The 12,924-nt window shown below is 38.4% G+C and overlaps 1 pseudogene; it reads right to left on the minus strand.

Annotated features, from left to right (window-relative positions):
* The window catches only part of LOC121848546, a 31,398-nt pseudogene that overhangs the window by 17,365 nt on the left and 1,109 nt on the right, over positions 1 to 12,924 (minus strand).

The raw sequence follows: 12,924 nt of genomic DNA on the forward strand, positions 1-12,924 counted from the left end.
TTTAACTTGTTTCACCTTCAGTTCCTTCAAAGAGCTCTTCAGTCAACTTCTTCCATCTTGTAAGAAAAATATGTCATTTTCTTTTGGTACTTATTTATTCTCCCACAAAACACACAGTCACTGCAGTTTAGAGAATATCCTGCGAAGGGCCTCGGGACATCCTCCTATCGTGAAAGGTGCTGTACCAAATATTAGGATTACAATTTTTATTTTATTACATTTTAAAACACTCTGTAGAAGTAGTTTCTAAGTGGTTTTAGTAATGGATCAGCCAGACCGATAACACTGCCACGTTACATATGAATGGATGGCACTTTGAACTTCCTAAAATAGCTACTTTTTGCATGAGGTTGATATTTTGTCACCAGGTATTTTGCCAAGCCATTTCTATAGTCTTATTAACAGTCCCAGTTGCACTGATCTTTATGTTTATTTTATACTGCCATATATGTCCGCATTCATTTTGTAGATCAATATATTTCCTGACGTCTCTAGTTCCTCATTTCTTACATTGTAATCACTTGGGATACCCACATCAATAACACTACATGTTACAATCCATTTGGTTCTCTATGATAATGTCTGGTTTGTTACGGATTACTGTTCTATCTGAATGTAGTTGTGAGTCCCAGATTATCGTGCTGTTATTTCTTAATGTCACTTTTGCAAGTTGATGTTTATACGAGTTGGTCTTTACTTCAATATCAAAGTGTTTACAAATTGTCCAGTGAATATATTGAGCTACATTGTTATGTCAAATCACATATTCCATGCTAGGGCTGGGCATGATGACAATATGTGATCTATTGTTATTATTATTAGTAGTATCAGTATTATTATTATATAATATGTGAAGGATGCAGTATAAATGCATGCTGTTGTTGATGTTATTTTGAAAAGCCTTCATTTTCTGAAACACATGATTCTTATTACCACATTTCTTCCTTCCAAAGTATGTGCTTTTTATCAAATTTTTACTATGAAAGGATAGAGAAGAAGTGATCTTTAACAATATAGTAGAATCCTAACATTCATCAAACATTGGACAGATACAGGCCTGACTTATCACCATGTAAATGGTGGGGTCGAGACATAGCTTTTAGCTACTTAGGAATGTAGGACAGAACTGGACAAAATATGATTCATTGTGTCAGCCCCCAAATAAAAATAATAGATCTAAAAAATTGTTCTAAAAAAAATTCTACAGTATTTAATTTCTCACATCCCTCTATTAAATTATTTGTCAAATAGCTGTCTAATTCCTTCTTGAATTTTGCTGACACAATCTATCTCTACTGTCTCCCTGGGTGGTCCATTCCATGTAGTCGCTACTTTTGAAGAAATTCTGAAGAACAAAGATCCCAGAAAGATGCATTGTTGCCTCTAATCCTCTTGTAATGAAAGAAGAATATTGATAAATGATAATGTTGTCTGCCAACAAAATAAATCTCCCGCTTTACGAATCTTTTACAAAATTTCTGAAAGGTCTCTCATTCAAGTAAAATCCTTTTCATTGAGACTATGGGCTCTGTTTTCGTCTCTTAAGCAATACGTGAGTTATTAAGGAAATTGCAATAGTTACGATCTGTTGCTAGAAGTTGTGTATAACAGTGGTATGCAGTTTTGAGAGCAAAATATTTGCTACCTTAAATGAAAGTGTAGCAACCAAAAGGAATCTAGTAGTAGTAAGATACTCAGTAAAAGATCACAAGATTAGCAGAATTTAATGGGAAGGAGTTGATTACTACAGATGTTGCTCCACATGATGGGTTGAGATGGAGATCTTGCTCAGCAACAGATTGTGTTTCTGCAACACCAAATGGACATCAGAGATTTTGGAGACATTAAGTTAACTTGCTTGACATGTGTAAATGAGTAGAGCATGAAAAGTGTAATACAGTACCCGATTAGTGAACATTCAAAAGCATTTATATAGTGTTCTTCATGTGGGATAGCATTTCGGATCACTAAAGGGATTTGATGCCGATTAAGGGAGAAGGGGGGAGGTTGAAGAGGTAAGTTGAAGAGCAGGTCTTTGGTGCAGATACAGTAATTATCTGATTGTAGGCAACTAGCCAGATTACACCCATCAAAGTCCCTTAAACAGCCATGGCGTGAATGACTAATTTATCTAGAGGATTGTTCACCAGGACAACAGCAGAAATTCCCTTCTTTTTTTCAACATATAGAAAAGCATCTTTAAAATTAAGACTGTATTTAGGAACTTGTCAAATTCCAGATACTTTAAAATGCCAAGAAAACAGAGTAAATCCAGATCCAGGAGGAATCCCCCCCCCCCCCCCCCCCCCCCACACACACACACACAGTTTTAAATAACTTATTAAATCTGTTATTATAAAATATTGTAATGTTCACCCCATCGCTGCAAGCAGCATTGAGAGCAGAACCTATAAAGTGAAGAGTCGCAGAAATCCATACAGTACCAAACAGAAAATAACTAAAATAAATATTCACTCACTATTTAATATCCTGATTGATAATATCCAGATACCAGCTGAAAAATAGTCTTTTGTCAACCCAAAACACTTGAAACAAAATATTATTATTCAAACAAACAAAAGCTTTACAACAATAAAAATTGCAGGCAACGGATAAATTACAGTTTCCATAACAAAAATATTTTGTAAACAAAAGTGAGTGCAACTCAAACACACAGGTCCTATGGGACAATGAGGCTCAGCAAATACACTGCATACAGTGACTGTTGCCAATACAAAACAATCACAAAAGGTTCTCAGTACCTTCATACATACATACAGACCAACAAAACATCTGTCTAGAAAGATGCATATCATGGGTCAGGACATAGGAACCTCTTTGTCAAAACACAAAATAAATTGTTTTCTAATTAATCAACTCTGGAATTTCCACCTAAAAAGTTCAATCTCTTTGACCAGGCTTACGGTCACCTCACCACTTAACTTCAAACCCATCCTTGTGAAGTGTTCGAACACATTATCCTAAGTCAAAGATGCTACATAAAATGCAAGTTATTGTTGCTCCCTTGACAGTTCAAAGGTTTATCCGGTAAGTAGCTGAGCCATAAAACTCAGAGGGTCTCAGCTTCGAATCCCTATCTGCGCTGGGTAATTTAACCTAAGCAGTAGCAAAGTGCTACAATTGGCCTCTGGACTGCAAGTTAGAGAGGGAGAGAGACTTGAAGAATCGACCAGGGTTTCCTGCTTTTAATGGGGTTTACTGAAAGATACCTGAGAGCAAATGCTTGCAATGCATATAATCAGACTGGTTTGTGATCCTTCGAATTCCTACTAAGATTCACTGTCAAGGATCATACATGAAGAATGGTCACTGGGGTGAAGTACTTGAGGACAATTAACTTTAAAAAGGAGTCAAAGCAGAGGTGAAAGATACAATACAATTTACATTTAGAAAGCGACTTTCACATCAGGAGGATGCTTCATATCAGAGCGCTTAAATAATAATGATCCTTACATTTCACATCGGGAGGATGTCCTAAAATGCTTCGCAGAGTATGCTGCAACAACAACAACAAAATTACATTTGTATAAGCGCCTTTCATGTTGGGAAGACGTCCCAAGGCACTGAACAATAAGTGTTTCGGACCTGAGCTGAGGGACGGGATCGGGGAGGCTGGAGGCTGGGAGAGAAGGAGAGTGATTTAAGGTACGCTCGAAGAGGAAGGTCTTGAGATGGGCCTTGAAGGAGGCTAGGGAGGGGATAAGGTGGGATGGAGTTCCAGAGGGTGGGAGCAGAGTGGCTGAAAGCCCGCCAGCCAATGGTGGGGTGGGCGAGGTGGGGGATGTGAAGCAGGCTGGAGCGTGGAGTGTCTGTGTTTTATGGGCGGATGGGAGAAATTGCAGAAAGTTGTTGTGGAGAAACTCTCCCCCCCCACCCCCCACCAATAAACTTGAACAATAAGGGGAATGTCATTCCTCTCATAAAGCAGAAGAATGACATGAGGAACGAGAAAAGCTTGGTATTGTTGCGTGAGGTGCTGTGACATTCAGTAGTGGAGGTAGAGTGCCCCTCTGTTGAAGATTTCAGGTTAAAAGTGATAGCTCATTGTTCTATGGCTCAGAAGCTGAAAGGTAGACTGATCTTTTCCAATCAGGCATTTTACAAAATATTTTCCTAAACAAATGATTGTGTCACATAATAAATCACTCGGTCCATAATGCAGTCAGTGGTAAACAATGGGTTTACATTTTTTGAAGCAATAAATCTGTCTGTGCACAGAAATAAAAATTAAAACAAGTCCATGTACTGGGGCAGGGGATAGTAAATTATGTTAAGAAATTGGTAAATCTGATACGATTGTGCCTAAAGTAAGCAGGTTAACTTTATTAATGTTAATAATTATTAATAATAATAACAGTCCTTGCATTTGATATAGGGACGTATCATATCATTGAGATGTCTCAAAGTGCTTCACAGAATTATACTGTAAAATGAATCCACTATATTTTGCCGACTTTGCTTTTTGCAATAGGCATTTTGCTGCAATTTATGGGCTTTAAATCTTGTGAAGTTGTGATTGAAGCAGCTCTAATTACCCTCATATTAGGTGGTAAGAGGTTTGCTCCTGACTTGCTGCACTGTGGCCCATGCCAGAGGTCTATCACTCTTCAGCTGATCATATACTGCCAAACCTGCCGCATTCCTCGCTGCCTTTCAGCAAGAATAGGCTTTGTCTTTTTCATTCTGTTGCCTGTGAGAAAGGCAGTATTTATATCCCTGTTGCCACGGTAAAATTGAGCACAACAGGGACCAGCATATAACGATCCCATCTCTCTCAAACCACAATTATCTTGTCTTTTTTGAGGGTGAGCCATTGTTGGCCCTTTGACTAAATCTGAGAAGTGAAGAAAGGTCTGTTTTGTAAACGTGTGTTATCAATTAAGTGTTGATGTGCATTTCTAAGTTACTAGCTGCACTCAATACTCAAGCAAGGCTTCACCCGTCAATTTGTGCTTTCAGGCTGTAGGCAGATATAATCCCTTTTTATTTCCCTCCTCAGGACCATTGTTTGCAAGTCACTTTCATCAATTTAATTATTTTCAAAGCAAAGAAGAAAGTGAAATAAGAAGCCAATGTTTGTATCTGTTTCTATGACAACTGACTCAGCAATGATCCAATCTGTGTATTTGCCGCATAGCTGTGTTGTGCCTTGATGGACACTGTACCTGTGAGATGAAGGAGACGTGTAGGAGGATGGGATGAAAGTGTGTGTGTGTATGTTTTTGTGTGTGTGTTTGGGGAGGAAGACTGACACAGTTTTGCAACTCATCAATAGCAACAATGAGACCTCTGTTAGCCACACTGCAACTGGTAGCCCCACTATGAGCACAAGGGAGAAAACGCAGATGTTCTTTTGTGCACAAAAGAGTGAAGCAATTGAAAACCTTCCCTGTGACATGCAGGCAAGCAGGCAGCAAAAATTATAAATGAAAGGTTTGATACACCGAGATTTCCTTCAGACTTGCCAGCCAAGTCACAGGGTTCAGTCAAGCTTGATAATCAAGGAATTTCTTAACTTTTTCTTGTGTATTTCTGTTGTTTTGTATAATCCAACCAACGTTTTTTTTCGGAAACATGACTAAAATGCTGATTGAAGAATTATGCCCTCAAAATAATGCCACCACTGTTCGTGGACTCCAGAGGCAAGTCAATCACCAGCCCCCTGAGTAGTGCTTGCATTTAAATCTTTTCAAAATTACTTGCATCACATTTTTTTTTGGTCAGCCAGGTGTCTGACGCTTGTGGAAACCTATATACATGGAAATTCCAGAGATATTTATTGGAATGGAATGTGCATTCTCTCCCTGATGACTTAATTCAGGAGAGTATTAGCCACACACTGACAAGAGCCAAGGCTTGGGGACCCCAGGGTATATGTTGGAGTACAGCTGGAGTTTAACAAGCAAAACCCACATAGCTTACCATTGAAAGCACTGTCTGGCAAGCTTTCCTGCTGCTTGTCCAGCTACCTGTTAGGACTTTGGTTTGCAGAGCCTAATGGGAAGAATCCCTGCCCCCACTGACTGATCTGCCCTTCAAAGTCCTACCGATAAGCCAGACTGGCTGTGCTGTCATCAGCAGTGCCCTGGCGTATTGCGAACCCGCCTGGCTCAGGAACTGAACTATCAAGACCGCCATAGAGGACTGGCTTAATTCTGAAATTCCATTGACAAGCATTCACCCTGGAGCCAGTTCAGCTCCAAGAAACCCTGAATATCAGCTTTCAATAAGATTTCCCCTGACAGTCACTCATTGTCAAATGCTAACCCTAATCCAATCATTGCTGGTTTATCAAATCTGTTTAGAAAAACTGCTATTTCAAATAAATTGCTAAAGACTGACAAAATTAAGTCATCATCTTATGAATCCTCATCAAAAGGTTGTGCTCCTTTGTCAGAGGTAACAATGGGGTTTGTTGAAAGTTTCAGATTAGTTCAGATAACATCTACCTGAACAGGCAAATAGGACTTCAGTTTAATGCCTCATCCAAAGGACAGCACTTCCAACAATGCAATATACCCCCAGCACTGCACTGAAATGTAGACCTTGATAAAATGAGTTCAAAGCCCTGACATGGGCCTCAAACCGACAACCTTCTGACTCAAAGGCAAGAATGCTTACCAATCGATAATACGGGCTGACATCTAATTTCATAATTTTGAGATTCATACATGAAGAATGGCCACTGGGATAAGTTATATGCATTTTTTAGTTGATTTTACATTAATCAACATCACCTTTTGACGAATAAAACACACTTTGTTTTAAATGATCACTGACATCAGGAATGTATGATTTACAAACCAGAAATTCCTGCATTTGAATGGAGTCAACTGAAGTTTCTTATAAATAACAGTGGCAGCTCATTAATATTTCCAATTGGTACAGTTGGCTGATAATTACACAGATAGAGTATTAAAAAAATTGCATGTCCTCTGCCAGTTTAGAATCTCCAAAGTGGCCTGTTTACAAGAATCTTTTGGTTTGCAAACCAAGCAATTTGGTTGACATTATATATATATATATATATATATATATATATATATATATAAACTGTCTCTCTTGCTGATGCTTAACAAAGACTGCACCTCCAAAAATGCAATTCTGTTTGTGTGCAAAGAACTGCAATCTCTCTATTCTCTTTGAGCCAATAATGTTTATCAAAGGTTGAAGATCACAAATGGCCTTCCAATAAAGCTTGACAAATGTGGTTTCTTCCACTAAAAAACACATAGCGTATTCCAGCAAAACATTGCTTTTAGCTAAAGTTATTCTCTTTGCTCTTCACTGTATTGTAAGAAATTCATTTTAAGTTACCTCAGTATACAAAACACAATACGGGGCATGCTTATAAAATAAGGAGAACATTATTAGACAGTTGTTAATTAGAAACCAGTTGTGGGTAAAATTACAGGAGAACTCTTTATCAAAGCACTTTTTTTGAAAACATTCTTGATTGGAATACTGTATATAAAGACAAAGGAAACAGGAAAAGGTCACTCAGTACATCAATAAACCCACATTTTCCACCAACCACAGAATCTACTTTATGATGGACTTCATCCTCATCACGTTTAGCTCCTTGGGAAAAGTATTGTAGAGGTACGCCTTGATCCTTAAGGCATTTGTTGCACCAGCAGCTTAGAGATCATTGTATCCCATTGAAATACAGTACACCTTGCATAAATCGTTTCAGTTGGGACTATACATTTAATATGACTTATTCAAAGTTTGATTTATGTCAAACTTGCATAAGTCGTATCATATATGACTTACATAAAGTTATGTATAAGTCAGATTTGATATGATAATGCATAACAAATACACAAGCACTGAACTGGCTGGTGACATTAAGGCAAGGTTTCAAAATGGAAATTTTCAGACGCATAATTTTCTGGAAGAACCATTTGAATGTACTTTTCAACCTGTTCTATCATTGTAAATGTTTTATTAATATTCCTGTTGCCTTTCCTTTTTTTGCAATGAGAGATACAATTGTGTGAATTATTTAAGAATTGAAAGGGGTTGTTAAGAAGCCACTTAATTGTCTCAGTTTTTACCTGAAAGTCCCAGCCCTTTCAGGCTGGAATTAGATAGTCACTCTTGATACATGTCATGTAGAGATTAAGGCCTCCTTGAAAACATGAATTAGTGACCTTCCCACAATATATACAGAACATACTGTTGAGCTGGGAAATCCCACTGTGAATTCATTGCCAAGATTGCTAACTTTATTAACCAGTATATATGCTCCAGATTTGATAACAGGGACCTACGAACCATTAGTGACCTACACAGTGAAAACCTAAATTAACAAATGCATAATGTTAAGTATTACAGTACTGGATTTTATTACCCACTACTGAATATAGTGCACTCCCCAAGATGGTGTACCATCATCTAGTGATTCCAACATCTTATGAAGTTGCATTTATGTCCTTGCAGTGTTTATAATGACAACAATCACATGCATTTTTAAACAGGATATAGGATAGTGATGCAGAGTGCTTCACAGTGGCAGGATTGGACGCTAAGCAATAAGGAAACAGGGAGGGGGAGGTGACCACAGGCACAGATGAAGAGTTAAGTGGGGTTTAAAGATATAGAAGAGGTGAGGTAGAGGGATAGAGGCAGGATATTATTAAACTTATTGTCATTTTTTTCTTAAGAATCAATAAAACTATGAAAATTACTTCTCTGTACATATTGCAGACATTTGTTACTTAGAGGACACGTTTTATCATTGGAATCACAGGTTCTACCTGTTTGCTTTGCTGAGGTGGTAGATAAGCTTCCAGAAGAGAAGGGAGGATGCTTTTTCTATGAGCATAACCATTTGTTCCCATTGCAAATAAGGATGGCTGAAATGAAAAAAAATGAACCAAATATTAAAAACCAGGCATGAGTTAATGCAGAACTATCAGTAGATAAGTGGATTAACTAGATAGTCTTTCTCCAGCGAATCTGATTCAATTTACTTGATTTTTTTTGTGGGGCCATATAGGAATCTATAATAAATATTACATTTGATATAGCGCCTTATAACATCACTGAGACGTCTCAAAGCACTTCACAGGATATGCTACAAAGTGACTGTATTTTGACTGGATTGACTGTATTTTGTGGACAAATTGCAGCAGACAGTTTGTGCACAGCATTGTCCCACAAACTTTTTGTAAATGGAAACAAGAGCAGACCATTCGGCACATCAAGCCTGTTCCACCAGTTTGCTAGATCTTGGCAGATCATTCAGTTCGAATGCCCCACTTGTTTACCATTCCCTTTTATATCTCTAACATCCAAATATCTATCTTCCTTTAAAGATCATTTGCTGTGCACAAATTAGCTACCACATCTGCCAAAGCCACGCAGTCACTAAACTTAGCAGCAATTACCTGTGAAGCTCTCGGCAAATTTAAATGTTATGGATGTTACACCATATCAAATCCAAGGATTGTCTTACTGTATTAGTATTATCACCACCCAGTGAGGCAATCAAAACTGGTCATGTGCAAATTGACCCATTTACATGGATGTTTTACAAAAAGTGTTGCCTAAGGCTATCATTTTTTAAAAAAGGATGACCTAACTGTTTGAGATAGGTACCTCCACCATTCATCAGACAAATGAACTGCTGGACATAGGCCACCCTTATAAACAAAAAACAAAATGTTTATAAGATACAACAAGCACAAGTGTAGTCACTATGTATTTTGGAGATGAATGCGCAAAGCAATGTCCCAGAAACAGTCATGAAGTGAAACATCAGCAATGGAGTCCTGTAGCTCAGTGGTTAGAGCAGTCGCTTTGCAAGTGAGAGACCTGAGTTCAATTCCAGACAGGGCGAAACCTTGGGCAAGTTTCCTTACTCCATACGCCTAATAATAATCCCTCCAAAACCCAAAACAATAATAAATTGGTCATTTTCAATCTACGACTGTTTGTGGGACATTGCTGTGCGCAATTGGCTGCCGCGTTCGCCCACAAATATACTGTATACAGTGAATATACTGTATTCACTCTACAGTATATTCTGTGAAGCGCTTTGGGACGTCCTCCCGACGTGAAAAGCGCTATATCAAATGCAAGGATTATTATTATTATTAATATGATGTGCATCCAGATTGCATCCAATTAACAATTAATTATAAATGTATATTGAACATACAAACTGCGCTAATCAACAATGTCAATTTTAATCAAAAATGTATTTCAAAGTATTTTAGTGGTATTTTTTGGTTAAAAAAAAGGTTAAAATGTAATGGTAACATTTCCTGAAAAAAGGAAAAAAGAGTGGGGGGGGGGGGGAGGTGCACTGAGGAAAGGAAACCAATCTGCTCTTGGAGTCGACCCTGTCCTGTCACAGGATTTCTCACATCCCTGTGCTCGGGCAAGGGAGGAAAAAGGGGGGCAATTGGATGGAGAAGACTCTCCAGCAGATGGATGCAAAAGCATAAAGCAGAGGAATGTATGAAATTTGCTGTGGATTTAATTTAATTTAATTCAATTCAAGGAGGTGGAGATCTTGTACTCACCAGCAGCGCTGAGCTCTCAGCGAGTGGTTGCTGTGGGTGACTGGAGACGCCGATGTTTGGCACTGGTGTTTGGCACTGTTTCATTTCGATGTTCATTTCACATCCCCCCCTTCACCATTGCACACTGCGAGTCTGTGCGCCTCCTCTGAGATCTGGTCAGATGGGGAAGCAGCAGCAGCCTTGTTTCACACATTTTTTGCAAGAAACACTCACCAAATCGTCCTGTGGCAGACTCCGGAATCCTTTTTCTTTCCTGAAAAAGTTGCACTCAGCTAAACGATAACCAGTTTTGCTCAAATCAAATCTCACAGGGATTGATTTTCACTTTCATTTCTGGACCATATCCCATTCCCAACCCATCCGGTAGAAGAAAGATATCATTAAAGAGTGCAGTGATATAAATGATCATCATAAAATGATGATCTTATGCACTTGATATATGGCCTTTCACCTGGGGGGGACATCTCTAAGATCTTCATAGGAATTGCTGTGAAGTGTAGTAACTGTACTTGCAGGCGAGTGCAGCAGCTAATTTGTACACAGCAACATTCACAGCAATGCAGTGAACCAACAATTTTATTTGGGAGATTAAGGACCAGAACGCCAGGAGAAACTCCCTTGCCCTTTGGGACTGTGCTGGGATAGGAGTGGGGAACTCTAGGACAAAGTTGCAGAGGCATGAATTTAATAGTTGCTTTGCATCTTCTCTCAGCGATATTGAAACGTGTAAATCTGATTTCAGCAGTACTTCATCCCAATAAACAAAGCCTTTTTATCTCCCAATCTCTATTATATGCATTAATGTATGCATTATGCATTATTTGCCCGCCCACTGTGGGCAAGTGGAATACTTTATGTGCTACAGGTTACTCTACTTATGTGCACTTGAGGGATTTAACTTTACGTGGAACATTTTAGAAACGGAAGAATCGGAAAAAATATTCCAATAACTCACAAGTGATTTTGGCTGCAAACAGTTCCTGCGGGAACTCAAGCTTTACTTGATTCTTACGTTTCATTATCCGATAAGGAGATGTTATTGAATTACTAAAGCATCAGGAGACAGGACAACATGACCAAAGGTGTTTGAGCTACTCCGAAGTGAGCTCCATCAGAAGGAAAATGAGTGAACAAAATAAAAGCTACTCTAAAAAGGAATTTGACCCTGTCTCCTGGTGCTTTTAATTCAATACCGTATCCTTATCAGATATTGAAACATAAGAACTGTGGAGTCCTGCAGCATAAAAGTTAGTGTGCTCGCCTCGCAAGAACCAGGAGACAGGGTTAAATTCCTTGCACGCTTCTGTGTACCTCGTAAGTAGGAACCCGGTAGCTAGTCGATTGGCGGACAACTTTCGAGGGGTGATAATCCCTCAGAAAAATTTGGTCACTCAATCCCGACTGTTTATGGGACACTGTTGTGCACAATTGGCTGCCGCCTTTCTCCCACAAAATACAGTCGATTCACTTTAGTGTATTCTGTGAAGCACTTTGAGACGTCTCAATGAAGTGATAAGGCACTATATCAAATGCAAGGAATATTATTATTATTAACCCCTTGGAAATGAAAAAGGAATAACCTTCCACAGATCAAAGGTACTGTTCACGGATTTGCTCGTGAATGCTTTTGTACTTAGTAGGATATTGATATCAGAGCATAATATTTATTTGAAAACAAAAATGCATAGAAAAAGCTGTACAATTTGTTTTCTGCATGATCCTCCTATATTCTGTGCTAGATTTTTCCAAATACTCTTGAAATTCAACATTTGACATAAGAAGCTGGCACCTACCTATGTGATTTGATACTGCGGTGTAATATCATGCCAAGTGTTGTTTAATCCTGTGATAGTGCTTGCTGTGATGGATGTTGTAGTGGAAATGTGAAATATTGAATGTCTGCCAACCTTTTTTGAATTAGTCACAGTACTCTTATTTCACTTCAATTTTATGTCAATCAATCTTCAAGACACAAAAAACCCTACACAAATGTAAATTGCATTGTATTGTTGTAATCCTTCCTACTTCACCTCGTTCAATGTCCATCTCAAGATATACCTCTTTGACCGCACTTTCGGACATCTTCTCCCTCCCAATTCCTTCAGCTTTCACCCCCAACTTGGATTTCTAAGAGTTGTGTTGCTTGTGCACCCAGCCAGGAGCATTAAGTGCTTTAAAATGTCCTTCCGATGTGAACAACACTATATAAATGTAAATTATATTCATAAATTTCTTTTGACTTGATTATTATTTTAAAAAATATGGATTGATATATATATACACATTGCAAATAAAACGTGTCTTAATTTATGTTAAAATTTCAATAAGCTTTAGTTCACTTTTCTCCCATCCTGTCCACATACAGGAA

The sequence above is a fragment of the Callorhinchus milii genome, unplaced genomic scaffold, assembly GCF_018977255.1.
Source record: "Callorhinchus milii isolate IMCB2004 unplaced genomic scaffold, IMCB_Cmil_1.0 Scaffold3, whole genome shotgun sequence".
Classification (NCBI taxonomy): domain Eukaryota; kingdom Metazoa; phylum Chordata; class Chondrichthyes; order Chimaeriformes; family Callorhinchidae; genus Callorhinchus; species Callorhinchus milii.